Source organism: Crassostrea angulata, chromosome 3 (assembly GCF_025612915.1).
Source record: "Crassostrea angulata isolate pt1a10 chromosome 3, ASM2561291v2, whole genome shotgun sequence".
NCBI lineage: Eukaryota > Metazoa > Mollusca > Bivalvia > Ostreida > Ostreidae > Magallana > Magallana angulata.
This window is the reverse complement of record NC_069113.1, coordinates 418,569-433,410: the sequence shown is the minus strand read 5'-3', so window position 1 is coordinate 433,410 and position 14,842 is coordinate 418,569. Positions and strand designations below refer to the sequence as shown.

Genomic DNA, 14,842 nt, shown 5'->3' with positions numbered 1-14,842 from the left:
TTATCAATATGAAATGAAGCAGAACGGTTGTGTAAAATGTTTATGAGCAATGATAATACATAAGTAAGTTATCAGTCCCAAACTGTCTATTCTGTTTTATGGTACCGAGCTATAAAACATTTTGGACCGTCCAAGATCTGACAAAATAATTTTGATAATTCATAAAAAAAAATTAAAAATCGTATATTACTTGTAAAAATATTGCAGCATCTAATTAAAAATATTTTTCCAACCCAGTTTTAGCAAATTGAAATGATATTTATTTTTTTAAACCGTTGGACTTGATTTTTTAACTGCATGAAAGGGAGGTGGGAAATTGAAGTATTATACATTCTTTATTCCCTTTTACTCTGAAAGCAAATGTTTTCTATGGGATTAAGCTTTTTAGAATTTTGTCTACAAACATGATTATTTCTACAAAATAAAATTTTTCCTTATTTACAAAGTTCATTTCCTTAACCTCTATTTTTGCATATTTTGATATGGACTTGTAAAGTATGAAATGATATTTTATTTCTTTCGAAATGGAGTTTTTTCCCTCACAAATGTAAGTTTTTTAAAGCTAATACCCGATTTTGATTTAAAATCTAGGCAGCATAAAAATCTTTTCTTATTTGATGATTTGTAAATAATATAAATGAAAAAGAAAATTATAATTTTACATAATTAACATATATGACAGAATTGTGGGAATGCAGCGCGTATCAGAGACAGTGTTTCAGATGATGTGTCTCGGAGTGGGGACCTCACAAGAGCTAGTCATTAGGAGAGAGGCAATGGATATCAGAGAGGTGGTGGACAGACGTGTCACGCCTAATGATAAGGTAATTCAGATGATAAGTGGAAGTAGGAGAGAAGGGTTCAGACTAAACGGATCAGATATAGACATAATGCTCTGGCAAAACAACCACCGAGTGATCATGGACATGTCTCAGTCTGAGTATTACAACAAAGCCAATACAACCTTGATTCTCTCTGACAGTTCTGAGAGTCCACCAGGATTCACTTTACTTCAGTTACTGACACCAACAACAGAAAGAGATGTCTTCTCAGCACGTGTCAGAATAAATGACAAGGTATATATATCTAGTTCTATATACAGACAGTTAACTTGTTCAATAGTCATTCCTGATTCTACTGTACATGGACCCTGTGGTAATGCATTCAGAGGACGTCTGGAATATGACACTGCCTGGTGTTTTGTTTGTGACTTTTGGCCACTGTCTGCCTCCTCATGGATAAATAGATGTCATTCATGGCCTGATCCTGAAGTGGTTGATGACATTGTCAGAAATGGATGTCACTTTGTAGCAATAGGACATCCATTAGGACCCCATGAAAATGAAGAATGGCGACTTTCTTTTTCACAGGCAGAATATAAACTTGTTTACTCAATGAACCACAGTCAGTTTTTGACTTATGGATTGTTAAAACTGTTCTTAAAGGAAGTGATTAATCAACAATCAGACGAGACCAATAAACTGTTATGTTCCTATCACATGAAGACCACCATTTTCTGGGCAATTCAACAAAACGTGTTACCTTACTGGTGTCCACAAAGTCTCTTGGCCGGTTTCTGGGTCTGCTTTAAACTCCTCCTTAAATGGGTATATGAGGGAAACTGTCCTAACTTTTTTATCCCACAAAACAACCTGTTTTTGACTAAAGTCCATGGTTCGGCACAAAACAGATTGTTCATACAGTTATATGAATTGTACAAGAAAGGTATTACCTGTCTGTTTGAGAGTTACTCCATTGGGTCCTTCATCATTTTCACCGCTTACAATCATAGGATTATTTCTATTATTTCTCCTATTAATACATATGAGCGTGAATATATGTCTGAATCTGAATACGATGCAGAGCTTGTCAACGAGTCCAAACCTATTATAAACACAAACATTCTTCCAAGAGACTTGTGTCATATTACCAAGGTCATAAACACAATAGAACAGTTAATAGAGTCACCCCTGTCACACTATCAAGTTGTAGCGTTACAGAAACTTACCACCTACATCCTTTATTCTACTGCTTTTCTATTACAAAACATGTACACTTTCTCAAGTGTCAACAAACAGATGTATATTGCAGACAAGCAGTCCTATCATATGCTGAAATTTGCAGCCAAGTGGCGGTGTGTTTCTGACATGTTGTACATTGCCATGTATTGTTACAAGACACACAGATACAGGAAAGCTTTATCTGTAATAGAGATGACAAAGGTCAAGTTAGCACAGCCATATCTGATGTATAGGGGACATGTAGACAAAAGGAGGTATATTGAGGCTGTAGGGGGGCTGCCCTGGTTTAGAAAGTTGAGACAGGCTGTAGCAGAGGATATAGCACTTACTTACAACATATGTTGTATCAGTGAACTAATACCAGAACAACAGTCTGCTTATCAAAACGAAATCCCTATATTAGATATCCCAGTGTTTGTAATGTTGCATTTCCTAGAGTTCTTGTGTTACAGGCACATTGATACAACATTATCACAAGCAGCTCTAGATGAGCTACAAGACCTAGTCCACCATGAACCGAGTCTATATGTGGATGATGAACGCAAAGACATCTCTTGGGAGATCCTTGGGATCTGTCAACAGATCACAGGGAACTTCCAGGCTGCTCTATACTCATACCAACAGTCACTGAACACACAGTACCCACGCCACAAAATACAAACCGCTACACAGAGGAGAATACAGGATATCATTCTGTCAACACCACAGTGATGAACGCTGGAGTTGACACTGTAAATTAATTGTGTAACGTTGTTTCGTTTCTGAGAAATGAAATTCTTTAAAAATGCATATCAGAAGAGATATTGCTTCAAATATAAATATACTTTACATGTATTTTTTATTTTTACATTAACAAAAATGCAAATATCGAAGTTATTTTTATTGTTTTGGGGATGAATTTCTTAAAATCTCAAAAATTTGAGTGTCTAGGGGCTGTCCCTACCACTACTAAACGTGCATACAGAAATGGAGCAACGGCGGTCACCCTTTAACAACATATTTTTTTTTTCAAATAAAATTTTTAATCATTGTAACAAACTGAAAATATTCGTTATTTTATTTATTAATATCCCTTGGTTTAGCCTTCCTGTTATTTGTATATAAATTTGGTAGGAAGCCCCTGTTTATATACCTTGGACTAATTCCAGTTTTGCAATTATTAACCCTATTGAGAACCTTTTGTTTACACCTTTAAAAGTAACAAGAAAGCGTGCATAGTGTGAAAATATCATAGTGTTGTACCCATAAAAATATCTCATGAGATAGATGTGGACATCAGCCCATCTAGTGCTACCAGGGACCTGGCTTTTGAAAAAAAAACATCAGGTATCTAAAAACCCTTTCGTTTGAAGCACATTTTCAGCACAGTGTTTGGTTAGATTTCGAGATGTGGTATGTGTTTTCTTTTATCATTTTCCCAAGGCTCCTTTGCCCTGTATTAACTGTTAAATTTTCCATCCCCACACAACGTCAATAGCTGTCGGAGTAGATGAGTTCTCGGCTGCTAATTAAGGTCTTCCGTTTCCAACGGAAGACCTTATTGTTATTGCTTTGTTTCTTTTTCCCTATTCTTATTAGGGTTTTCCATTTTCAACGGAAAGCCCTTCAGTTATTCTATGGTTTCTTTTTCTTTATTAGGGTCTTCCGTCTTCAGTGGAAGACCCTTCTATTATTCTATGTTTCTTTTTCACTTTTCTTATTAGGGTCTTCCGTCTTCAGCGGAAGACCCTTCTATTATTGTAATGTTTCTTTTTTACTTTTTTTTTCTTTACAATTTTTGTGCAGAAAATTTCTCGGAGATGCGTGATCCGATTTTTGTGAAATTTTCAGCATCCATCTAATATCATCTAAAGCTTATAAACATTTTTTTATTTTGTTAAAATCACTTCCGGTTCGGACTTATCCGCCATTTTGTAATTTTTTAAAAAACACTTGTCCACGTATCTCCTCAAAAACGAGCAAAGATAGAAAGCTGACATTTTCAGGAATGATAGAGGACATGAACGTCTAGCCTCACGAGGAAAATCATTGTCCGAAAATTCCGAGTACGGAAGCTAGCTGGGGTCAAAATATAGGACACGTTTTTGACGAAAACGTCTTGTCCACGCATCTCCTCAAAAACGTCCAAAGATAAAAGTTGAAATTTTCAGGAATGATAGAGGACATGAACGTCTAGCCTCACGAGGAAAATCATTGTCCGAAAATTCCGAGTACGGAAGCTAGCTGGGGTCAAAATATAGGACACGTTTTTGACGAAAACGTCTTGTCCACGCATCTCCTCAAAAACGTCCAAAGATAGAAAGTTGAAATTTTCAGGAATGATAGAGGACATGATCGTCTAGCATCACGAGGAAAATCATTGTCCGGAAATTCCGAGTACGGAAGCTAGCCGGGGTCAAGATATAGAACACACTTTCGATGAGTTTTCATTGTCCACACATCTATTTTAAAGCGAGAAAAGATAGAAAGCTGAAAATTTCAGGAATGATAGAGGACATGATAGTCTAGCATCACGAGAAAAATCATTGTCTGGAAATTCCGAGTAGGGAAGCTAAATTTTAAAACTCATATTAAATGTGTTATAATGACCTCAGACTAATTTTAAAACATAATATCTAAGTTGCACTTTGATTCTGCGTCTAATAAAATCTTTTTCAAATTGATGGGATGAAATTTAAATTTTTTGAAAATTTTAAATTTAATTAAATTGTAATAAAATGACCTCAGACTAATTTTAAAACATAATATCTAAGTTACGCTTACAATTTCGCGTCTAATGTCATTTTTTTTCGAAATGATTGAATGATTTTTAAATTTTTCAGAAATTTTAATTTCATTTCAATCGCGTTAAAATGACCTAAGACTAATTTTAAAACATAATATCTAAGTTGTGCATGCAATTCTGCGTCTGATGACATTTTTCTGGAATTGATTGGATGAATTTTAAATTTTTCAAAAATTTTAAACTCATTTAAATCGCGTTAAAATGACCTTAGACTAATTTTAAAACATGATATCTAAGTTGCGCTTAAAATTTTGTTTCTAATGACTTCTTTCTCAAATTGATTGGATGTATTTTAGATTTTTTGAAAATTTTAAATATAGTTAAATCGTGTTTAAATGACATCAGACTAATTTTTAAACATAATATCTAAGTTGCACTTAGAATTCTGCGTCTAATGACATCTTTCTCGAATTGATTAGATGATTTTTAAATTTTTTGAAAATTTAAAAAAAAATTAAATCATGTGAAATAAATTATTGGACGGAAGACCCACTCGTTGCTCGCAACGAGATCGCATCTAGTTATTCTTTTTTTTTTCTTACCGATTTTGTGCAGACGATTTCTCGGAGATGGCTGGGTCGATTTCGCTCAAATTTTCAATATTGACGTGTTTTTATCTAAAGCTGATACATTTCTTTTATTTTTGAAAAAACACTTCCGGTCAGAAGTTATCGTCCGTTTACGATTTTAAAAAGTCAATTTTTTCTATCGGGTTTCTCAAAAGCGAGTCAAGATAAAAGGCTGAAATTTTCAGAGATGATAGATCTAGCGTTTTTCTGGTGCACCTCGGTCAAGAGAATGTCCGCCGTCACTTCCGGTCGTCACCGGAAGGAAATTTGAAAAATTGAATTTTTCGACTTTTTCATTTTTTAATATTTTTTTTTTGAATTTTTACACCTTATAGTGACCCTTTTACTGATTCAGAATATGTAATTTGTTTTAGAATTGATCAAGACATTCTGGAGAAATTAAGCTTCAAAGTTGTGAAGCGGAGTCCGTGGACATGGCCAAGGCGACCCGGGTTCAAGCCTCGAGTGCCGCAATTTTTTTTATACTATTTTTCGCTTAGATCTATGGTTTTGTCTTTGAATTGATAAGTTTGATCTAATCAAAAATCGGGCGGAAGACCCACTCGTTGCTTGCAACGAGATCGTGTCTAGTTATTAGGGTCTTCCGTTTCCAACGGAAGACCCTCTTTTTATTCTACGGTTTCTTTTTCTTTATTAGGGTCTTCCGTCTTCAGCGGAAGACCCTTCTATTATTCTATTGTTTCTTTTTCACTTTTCTTATTAAAGGGACTTGGACACGATTTGAGATCAAAAATTTTATTTTTATTTTTTATGTATAAAATGGTTTACTGGTGCATTTTAAATGATTGGCCAAAATATTAAATGTTAAAGTCAAGTTACAAGTGAGATACAGAGGTAAGAATTGATAGTTATGTAAACAAAGTTCAAGTCTTATAATTGTTTACAAAAAATGTAATGTAGAGAATTACCATTTCTTAGACAAAATGACATGTAAAAAACAATTTAAACTAATTCAATATCTTCATATATACTATTATCAACAAAAGAAAGATACATTTGATTGAAACTTACACCAATACAACGCATATGTATAAAATGACAATATTCGAGCTTTGTTTACAAAACAAAGAATTATGAACGCTGTATCTTGCTTATAACTTGATATTTGACTTTGAAATTTTGACAGAGCATTATAAACTTCTCTATTTATCAGTATAAACAGTGAAAATAAAAAAATAAAATTTGACGGAAGACCTTATGGTTATTGCTTTGTTTCTTTTTCCCTCTTATTAAGGTCTTCCGTTTCCAACGGAAGACCTTATTGTTATTCTTCGGTTTCTTTTTCCCTATTCTTATTAAGGTCTTCCGTTTCCAACGGAAGACCTTATTGTTATTGCTTTGTTTCTTTTTAGGGTCTTCCGTTTCCAACGGAAGACCCTCTTGTTATTCTTCGGTTTCTTTTTAGGGTCTTCCGTTGTCAACGGAAGACCCTCTAGTTATTCTATTGTTTCTTTTTATTAGGGTCTTCCGTTTCCAACGGAAGACCCTCTTGTTATTCTACGGTTTCTTTTTCTTTATTAGGGTTTTCCGTTTTCAACGGAAAACCCTTCTGTTATTCTACGGTTTTTTTTTCTTTATTAGGGTCTTCCGTTTTCAACGGAAGACCCTCTTGTCATTCTTCGGTTTCTTTTTCATTATTATTAGGGTTTTCCGTTTTTCAACGGAAAACCCTTCTGTTATTCTACTGTTTCTTATTATTAGGGTTTTCCGTTTTTCAACGGAAAACCCTTCTGATATTCTACTGTTTCTTATTATTATTTTTTTTTTATCCGCAAATTTTGTGGAGGCCATTTCTCGTACATTTGTTGTCTGATTGTTATGAAACTTTCAGGGTATGTAGACAATGTTAATATCTGGAGACGTTTTTTTCAAATTTTTAAAATTCACTTCCGGTTATGAGTTATTGCCCTTTAATTGAAAATTGGGGGGTCTTTTGTCCAGAGTTGATCTCGGGAACTACAAACGATAGTTGCATGAAATTTAGCAGAATTGTTGGTAACATTTTATAGTTTTGCTGGCATGAAAAATTTGGCAAAATGTGTTTTAGTTTTTAAGCTTTTTGCAGGTAAAGTTTAAGGTTTTGGGGAGTCTGAAATTTTGTTGCTTTTTTTATAATAACCTTTAAACTAAAAATATTTTGTTAATACATATAGAACAAAAGTTGTTTAGAATAACAAGAGCTTTCATTTAAAATTAAGAAAAAAGGGCTGGTCCCTATAATTAGGGGTCAGCAGCTCATACACGTATTTTTCTGATAGCAAAAATCGTTATCATTTTATGAAAAAAAATTAATTCAGTTATTGTTAATATATTTAATAATGTCATTTGGTATCAAATTAAAAAAGTTCTGTGCCCTATTTTTTCAAATTTCATAAAACAAATATGTGTGAATCGTACATGAACGAGTTAATTTGTCTACATAGACACACAAGCGAACAAATGCCGTTATAAGGCCCAGGCATTTACTGCATTACATTGTGTTGCGTCTTAGATAAATTGTTGTGATTCAATTTAATTTTTTTTCCATCTAGGCTATATCATTTATGAATTCAACTACTTATTTAACACGTTCTAATCGGCCACGCAGAACAAATGTTTGCAATGTTTGTCGCGGACCCGCGAATGTAAACAGTAACGAACGGCATTGTAGAAAAGAGAGAGCGTAATGCAGAAGATGGTGTGGGTGTTTGTTTACTAACGTGTAATTTTTACATTGTTTAATAATGATTATGTTCAGTTGATCATGTTTCAGTAATCATATTTTAAGTAATGATATAAAAAAAGAAAAATTGTCAAGAAAACTGATTCTTCGCTGTTCGATTTCATGGACTAATTGATAATCTCTCTCTCTCTCTCTCTCTCTCTCTCTCTCTCTCTCTCTCTCTCTCTCTCTCTCAATTATTAACACTTGCCGCTTTTTCCTGCAATGTGTGTTAATCATACCCGCTAGTATTATAAGTTCTGTCTTAAAACAGAGCTTATTTGAATCGAAAATAAAAATGTAAAACCTTCTAAAACCATTCATTTTCTCTGCATTGTTATGTTTATATTGTCTTTATTTATATATTCTTTAACAATCTCTGTTGAGAAGTAAATCAAGGATTTTTTTCTCATTTGCCTTATTCCTTAGTCACATTACTCTATAGCAGACCAGTGGTAATCGGTGATGTGAGCGATGCCCCAACATCAGTCCTCATCGGACAAGTAGTCGTGAACACATCTGTCACAGCAACAGGCATCGCACAGAGGCCGTGCATACTCCCGTCGATAATATTACGCGAGTCTAAAAGAATTTATTTGATCGGCGTAACACCGATTACCGGCTGGAAATCGGACAAACATCGGACAGTTTTTACCGATCATCATACAATGCTCGACTGGTGGCCGGACAGTGAATCAAACATCATACGATTATTGTCCATTCATCTTACACACATTGTAGGATAACTGGATAATGGTCGGCCGAAGAATTATAAAGTAATTACCAAACCTATCATCGTCAATAAACTATAATTGCTTTGGCACCGAGACATCTGAGATTAGCCATGTTCCAGCAACAACTCGTACAAGCCCAATAAAGTCCCATTGATGCATTGCTAAAGATATACGGATATTCAAGCTGTAATCGGCTGATGTATTTAACATCGTTCGTAAATTGGTGAACAACGTTCGTAAATCGGCAGAACATCGGCCGACTGTGGGCAAATGTTAGGTCGATAATCGGCCGATGTTTGTTAAACACCTCTAACCTCAGACTCAAAGGGCATGGACAATAATCGGCCACACCTCGGCCGATTCTTAAATGATGTGTTAATGATGTATTGCCGATGAGAAGCGACGGAACATCGGTGGAGACATCGCTGAATTTTAATACAACTTATTTTCTTCTGATGACTTCTACTGATGTGGCCGATGACCTCAGTCACCGTCCGATTACTGTGGGTTTCCGGCCGGTGTAATGAAGTATAATGACCCCCGTAGAATAATGACCGGGGGTCATTTTTCTACGTAGAATAATGACCCCCCTAGCTGAAGAATAATTGGATTTTTCTGAAGAAAAAAGACCCAGGGGTTATTTTTCTTCATGTTTAACATGAAGAAAAATGACCCCCATAAAAAAATGACCCCCCCCCCGTAAACATGAATAGAAATTGGTTATCCCGTATCCAAGATATGACTTTGAAATTACTTTATTTTTCACTCTGTTCAACTGATTTTGAAGTTATAAACACCGATCTTGTAAATAAATCGCTGTATATAGTTTTTCCTATCCGTAGCAAACACACGCAAAACACTCTTACGTTGTCACAAATTGATTGTTAACAGTTACGTTACTTCTCTCGTCGACAAACGGCGGGAAATGACGCATATAAAGAAAAATTCATACACAATGAGGATATTGTGTGATAATTAACGAACAATAATCATAAAAGAATAATTGTTGTAATAATATAAGCAATATTCATGGGTGAATGAATTATCAATCGAAGAATAATACGTGTATATATCTTTATGGAAAAAGACTAAGGGGGCAGCTAACATAGGAATATGAATACCTCTTATTTACATTTCTTGGGAAAAGTGATTTTTTAAAAAAGCATTCTGCGTTAGTTTTGTTTTCTTCTACGTAATACATGAACATCAATATTCTAAACATTTGTTGTAATGGTAATCATGGATAGACTTTATTCTTTTAGAGCAAATTTGTGAAGAGTACCTGACTATAGCAAATCTTAATAGATAATAAACACTGATCGATTATAATAAGAAAAGATTGTTTCTAAAAGCGTTGATAAGAGGTTAGGACCCATGTTAGGGGTTTATATCCCGCTTGATTTTGATCACACGATCTTTATTGTATCCAACGTTACCAATGCTCATACAAACTATTGATGCATTAATCATCTTGATATTAACTAAACTTACTAAAGTATGCCGAGGATAAAGTAAAATATATTTTCTGTACGAGTACTCTCAGTACTTTGACGATTTTCCTTATTGGCCGTTAACCTCTACTGGCGTAATGGCTCTAACTTCAGCTTGGTTATAATGCCTAACAGTAGAGTAAACTTTTCATAATTTTGGTTAAATCATTAATTCTGGGTGATGCACTTGTATACCCAGCAGTTTGTATTGCGGAAATCCTCAATGCAAGTATAATTCATGAACAATATGAAGAATATAGAAGATGCGATGGCGAAGCGCGAAGATGCGAAGACGAAAGTGCTAAGTTGCAAAGGCGAAGAAGTGATACTACTACCGCTTCTTCGCCTTTGCAACTTCGCACCCTCGCCTTCGAATCTTCGCGCTTTCGCCTTTTTAGCTCACCGAGACGAAGTCAATGGGAGCATATGCTACACCCCCGTAGGCTTTCGGAGCTGGTTAAAGTTTTAGTTGCAGCTCCTGTGTCTAAGCTATTACTTGTCCTCTCTTCACCAAAGTTACATGGAGGATGCATCTGGACCTACTGAATCTGGTTCCTAACTTTCAGATGCTGGAGGAGGTTAAGGTTTTTGGAGCAGGTTAACGTTTTTGTTGCAGGTGCCCTTTGATAGCAATATCTAACTTACTGCTGGTCCGTACTTCACCAAACTTGCATGGATGATGTGTCTTATGATACTGATACACCAGACAGGCTTGAGTGCTGAATCTGAGCTATAGGTTTCGGATGCAGGAGGAGGTAAAGGTTTATGGAGCTGGTTAAAGTTTCTGTTGCAGGTGCCCTCTAATGATAATATCTTAGTTACTACTGGTCCTAACTTCATTAAACTTGTATGGATGATGCGTCTTATTATAGTGATGCACCTGACAGGCTTAAATGCTGAATCAGAGCCACAGGTTTCGGATGCCTGAGGAGGTTAAGATTTTAAGAGCTGGTTAAAGTTTTTGAAACAGGTGCCCTCTGATGACGATATCTTAGTTATTACTGGTCCTAACTTCACCAATCTTGCATTGATATAGTCTTATGATACTGATGCACCTGACAGGCTTGAATGCTGAATCAGAGCCATAGGTTTATGATTCTTGATGAGGTTTAGTTTTTTGGAACAGGTCACATGTTTTATAGCTAGATAGATAGCTTGCATAGTTGATTTAACTATATTATAAATGAAACGCAGAGGTTGCTTCAGATCCAGAGCCTGATCTCCATTATCAAGGATGCTAAAGAAATCTCCTACCTCACTCAAACCTGCTTGATAGATAGATGTAGTTGTTGTTAAATGATGTAACGTGATCCCTATGGTATTGTAATATTATAAAATATCGTATCATACGATATTGTATAATATGATATTGGTTTATATGATATATTATCATATCACATGAAATTGTATTTTATGAGATTTTAATATACATGTAATTTATTGTATCATATGATACAATGTGTACAGTATGATTGTATTATTATTATATTTTAATTCATCACATGATATTGTTTCATTTGATATGATACAATGTTTATCAAATTATATTGTATTATATAATACAATATCATATCATGTATCAAATATGATACAGTACCAAGAGTAAATTCATTACAGAAAGAAAAATAAAATTGTGTTATTAGAATTTAAAACGCTGCGTACTATTTTTGTCAGCATATTGTGGCTGTTCCAGTGGCCATTAATTTCGCATTACTTGTTGAATAAGACAGAACCTTTTAAAAAAATCATATTTGCGGTAAGGAAATACATGTTTAAAAAACGTAAATATAAGCATTGAAACATTATTTTTTGAAAAATGTGGTCTCATAACTGCAACAATGAGTGCAAACAAATTTTCATAACGCGTATGTACATGTATGCACACACCGTTGCAGTTATGAGACCACATCTTTCAAACAATAATGATTCAATGCTTAATTATACAATATAATATCATATGTTTCAATGTTATGATGTATTATAATTGCAGTTCGATATTGTTTCATATAATACTATATTGAATTATGTTTTATAATATTGTATTGTTTGATCAAATACAATAATGTATAACACAATACAATGTCATATCATACGTTACAATATCATATCTCACAATTTTTTACGGTATTTTATGGTATTATATGATATATATTGTAATTATGATAGGATGCAATTTTAATTTTATATTATTGTATTGATTAACATATGGACATATGATTAACATACAATTTTTTAACAGATGATATACGATATTGTTTCAAAACAGAATCCATGAATATCCAAGATAATAAAGGATGGTTTTCATATAAATTATATGAAAACCATCCTTTATGATATCATATGATAAAGGTGGTGTCATAAAGGTGATGCCTCATAAAGGTGATGCATCGTCTCGGTGAGCTTTGTAATCTGTGATTACCTATGTTTTATAATTGCAGAGCTCTCCATCGTTCAAAGGGTTCCGAGGCATATTTTGGAAATTTTATTTTTATAAAATAAAATTTTCCAGGGGGATGGGGTCCGGACTCCCTCTCCCCTTTTACTGCGTGAAATTATTAATATTGAATTTTCCGGGGGGGGGCTATCCCCCTCTAGATCCATGCATGAGCAAGGAGTGTCGCATAATGAAATTACATTGTTACTGTGTCTGGTCCACGTTAAAGAGACGGCTGGAAAGTGACAGGAGTCTGGAAGTGCATATGACATTGTACACATTATGGCGGACATTTAATTTTGTGTGGAGTAGATAATGATTACGCATAGCCAGCACTGGTAAACATATATGTTACATGTACACATTAAAACATTCATAGTAAGCGCGATGGCCTAGCGCATGCGTACCAATAAAAGCATGGATTAATCGAAAAACCTTGGCGAGTACGGTGCCTGTATTAAATTCTATGTAATCGACCGAGACTTGCTGAATGCAATCCAAAAAGGCAAAGGCGAAAGTGCGAAGGCCAGACTGCAAAGTTGGGAAGGAGCAATAGAAGTATCGCTCTTCGCCTTCGCACTTTAGGCATCACATCTTCGCGCTTCGTCGTCGGATCTTCGCACTTTTGCTCTTTCGCCTTCGCACTATCGCCTTTGCAACTTCGCATCTTCGCCCTAAGGTCGAAGTGGCCCTATCGGAACACCATAGATATATGTAAATGTAATTGTTAAGATAACAGCCATACCCCGATGCAATACGTCAATATCTTGATATAACGGAAGGATTTTAATTTTCTAAGATATACCCCTTCTTTCACTTTAAGTTTATTGGAATATGAATTATAATTTCTGTTACTTTTTGTAAACTTCAGCAGTAAAAATTACAATAATGTAAAGACTATTTTACAAATAATAAAAAATATACTGAAAAACTTTAATCTACAAGGGGGTCATTATTCTACAGGGGTCACTTTTCTTCATGTGGAGTGTGCTCATTTTTATGAAAATGACACTTATTCTTCAGGCAAAGGGGTCATTTTTCTACGTAGAATAATGACCGGGGGGTCATTTTTCTGCGTAGAATAATGACCGGGGGGTCATTTTTCTACGTAGAAAAATGACCCCCGGTCAATATTCTACGGGGGTCATTATTCTTCATTACACCGGCATCCACGCCATTTTATTTTAAAAATGTATCGGTGGCACATCGTTTTCCACATCGCTGGGTAATATGACTGATACTTTGTATATGGGAGGTTTAATTTAATCAAAATAATCAACTTCACTTGCCGCCATTAAACATTTTGTCGCGCAAAGCTTGCGAAATAATCGGGCAACTTTGACATTTCAAGAATTAAAAAAAAGATTATTTACCAAAGATTTTGATATTTGATGACATAACTTTATTATATTTATCTTTTACAATGATACCATCAAAATATTATGATAAATAAAACAATAAATTACGTGTTATCGGAGCCGTAACAGTCAACAATGAAAAGTGCGTTAAAGTGCGTGATTGCGGGAAAAAGGTATATGCGTCAAAATGCGTGATTGTGGGGCAACGGTATATGCGTTAAAGTGCGTTACTGCGGGGAAGGAGGTTAAGCATTAACCCAAGCCTGATCTCCAATTAATTGATATTTTAACTGTATTAAAAGGGAACAAATTTTAGCAGTGTGGATTCTTTATTCTCTTTACCTCTGAAAGCAAATGATTGATTTATGCATAAAACCTTTTAGGATTCTTTACACGCATGTTTATTTCTGTTAAATTGAAAACGCAATTATAATTATTAACACACAAAAACTTTTCATTTCTTGATATTTTATGTTGCCTATTTTGATAAAGACTTGTCCATGAAAATAACATCACCTAAAATAAAAAAACAGGAAGAATTTCTTCTGATATTTAATTTCTTTCAAAATGGAGAATCTCCCCTAATAAACGTTAGTGTTTTTAAGTGATATCCACATTTGTTTTAAAATCTAGGCATTATGAAAATACCTTTCCTATTTGATGCTTTGTAAAAAAATGTGAATGACCAAAAAAATATATACATATTTAACATATGACAGAATTGAGGGA

The 14,842-nt window shown here is 34.5% G+C and overlaps 1 pseudogene; it reads left to right on the top strand.

The window, feature by feature from the left end:
* The first annotated feature begins 524 nt into the window (after positions 1–524).
* On the top strand, positions 525–2,232 carry LOC128177430 (uncharacterized; annotated as a pseudogene).
* The last annotated feature ends 12,610 nt before the right edge of the window (positions 2,233–14,842 follow it).